The following is a 3,012-nucleotide window of genomic DNA, read 5'->3' on the forward strand; positions in this document are numbered from 1 at the left end:
CACTATCACAGACTCTTAACGCTTTCAACCTGATTAGCTGTTAGGGTCTCCTGCCCTGTGCTGCCACGTCGTCATGGCAACCGGGAGACAAGTGCTAGCGGAGTAACCTGAGCGCAGCTGATACTCCGGTTCGGGTCTTTTGCTGTGCAGTGGTTATAGGCTCTGTGCACGGCAGGGGATCCGGTGCTGGTTTTTGTGCTCACAGACTGTGAGGTCTGAGTGGGGCGTGGACAGCACCTGCTTTATAAGGCCTCTTCTCAGGGTAAGCAGATGCTGCTGAATCTTTGTTGGTTAGTCAGTTCCTGAAAGTTAACCAGTACTGTGTAGCTTTGTATTTGTTTGTTGCTTACTGCAAATAGGCCTGGGGATTTGGTATTACACTCTGCCAATCCAGACCTAGCAGTAAGACTGGAGTCAGTCGTTTAGCTTGCTGGGGTTCTGTTACTACTCTGTGAACTTAGCAAGTTTGCGGCTGTATTCTAAGACTTGCCTGTCTAATCCTGTCTCACTGTGCTAGGTGTCAGGGGTCAGTTTAGTGGCAGTAAGCTGAACCTGTGCACTGCAAGTGAGAATTAGGATTGTGGAGACTCTCCTTGTGTCTATCATTCCATCTCTGACCAAGGAGTTTACTGCCACACCCGTTGGTAACCCTTTAGGGTTTTGCTGTTGCCCTTAGCAACAGCATTTCGGGTTCTCTACGTATTAAAACACAACATCTTGCTTTTCCCATCTGAGCAGTTCTAATACAAGGGAGATACCCAGTTCCTTAGCCTCTGGGCTTCTCTGTTCACCTTGTGTGTATTTTGTTACCCTATCACCTTCTGTGTGCGTTGTGTCAAATTCCCCAGTCTGTCTGTGAGTCCATTTGTTTTGCATAACAGTTCAGACACCAGTACTTTCCTGCAGGCACTGGTGTGCATAACATTAGCGGAGGACCGGAACCGGGAAGCGCTTGCGAATATTAACATGTATGTACATTGACTGTAGCCATTTACTCTGTTGTAGATTTATTTTGTTAGCCTGTAGTGTATAATTTGTACTGTGTTACCTTTTGAAATAATCCACGGTGGCCTTAGAACCCTGTGGTTTCAACTACAAACCGGTGTCGTGTCCTCACTTTCCTGCAAGGGTTTAAAGCGTATTTAACTGTATAAGGTTTATAAGTATTGATAAGGTGTACGCACTGCGGGTACTTTATACCGTCAGCGCTACTTAAGGTTTAAGGTGTAACATCATTGCAGAGCTTTGCTGCATAAGGTTTAAAGTGTAATCATATCATTGCATTGTATAACTGTATAAGGTTTTAAGGTGTATTAATTGGGTGCGAACGCACTGCGTGTACTTTGTACCCGCAGTGCGGCATTTGTACGCTAAGTGCGTACATGGTACGGGACTCTGTGCGCAAATAGCGTACGAAGTACGTAGCGTTAGCTAGCGACCGCAGCAGCTCCATAGTAAAGGTGTGTTTAAAGGTATAGCTTTGTATTGAAAGGTAATATTGACATTATCACCACATTATAGAATGTGATTCCAATTACCATATGCAAATTTCTATGATTCCAATTAACATATCCATCTGTGATTTAAATGATAATCTTCCATTATTCTGTTATTCAAATAGCTTGTCTTTTACATATTGAATAATCATTTTTGGTGTGAACTTCTTGTTCTTTATTGATGCCCAATTCTTTTGTGATCCTTCAAATTTAAAGCCAATTAACTAATCATCATCTTCGATCCAGCATTCATTGTGGCTCAATAAAAAGACATCCTGTTGTAATTGGTGACTCACGCCAGTTTCATATTAATCTATCCTATCTCTCTGTCGTGGACACCCACAGAGGGAGAATATGTCAGGATTGTGCCGGTCGAGATTCTGGTGTTGGTATTCCGACCGCTGGGATGCCGTCCGGCGGGATCTTGACCGCATCCCGGTGAAACAGGCCCCATAACTATTCACAGAGGTGTCACTATGGGGATGCCACCAAGATGCTGGCTTCTCCACAATGACCGAAAGCCAAGTGCTGCACTGTGACATTATCATGCAGTGCCTGGTTCCTGTCACAGATTAGGAACTTGCAGTGCAGAGGGAGGCTCCGTGGGCAGCCCAGCATCTCCAGGAATGCCGTGCAGGCCCCCTGAGTAACAAAAGGCAATGCCCCTTCCCATGATGTTACGCCGCTTTCACGTACACACACCTTTGGAAAGTGGGTATCTTTTTCTGCACCAGGTGTCTCCAGACCCAGGGACGCCGCTGCCTATTATTCATTACTTTAGTCTGTTTTGTTCCAAACTTATCATGTCCAATTGTTATTTATAAGTTATGGACCCATTCTTTAAGCATGTAATGCATGCACTGTTATCTCCCAGTTACAATTCTCCCCCGATAGTGGCATACCTTGGTATGGAAACGTAGAAATTATGTAATTCATCAAGTTCCGTAAAATATTTTTTTTCCTGAGATCGGGTCCAGTTCCCCGATAGTTTTCACAAGCTGCCATACTTTTATACTTTTCAGACCCCTCCCCTGTATACACGGCTTCCATCTCTCTATGTTCCTTCATCAATGTCTTGAAGTGATAATTAAGTAAATGAGGCATGATGAGTGCCTCCGATATTTACTTCAACTTGCTGCAAGTTCAATCCTCAGTTAACACTGCACTTATTTTTTAACATGATGAATAGGCCTGTATAAGCCTCCAGTTTGCAGATTCATTTATCTCTCAAAATTACCAACCATCTTTACAACTGGAGCCCCATTTGTGCTGCTGGAACTATTTTGTGGTAAGCCACTGCTACTTCAATCATATGTATGTACTACCACAACATTTTCAGATCAGCACTAAGCAGACTCAATTGTGTCATTTATGTTCCCTGTTACATACTATAGATCAATTTGAGTTTTCCGGAATAGTAAAACAGAGTGCTATTCCAATTATTCAGATCTGTGAGCTTTATAACAATGTAAAAATAGCTGGGTGATTGTTTATTGCACATCTGTACAGTGATAAA

The sequence above is a fragment of the Pseudophryne corroboree genome, chromosome 2 (genome assembly GCF_028390025.1).
Source record: "Pseudophryne corroboree isolate aPseCor3 chromosome 2, aPseCor3.hap2, whole genome shotgun sequence".
Classification (NCBI taxonomy): Eukaryota; Metazoa; Chordata; class Amphibia; order Anura; family Myobatrachidae; genus Pseudophryne; species Pseudophryne corroboree.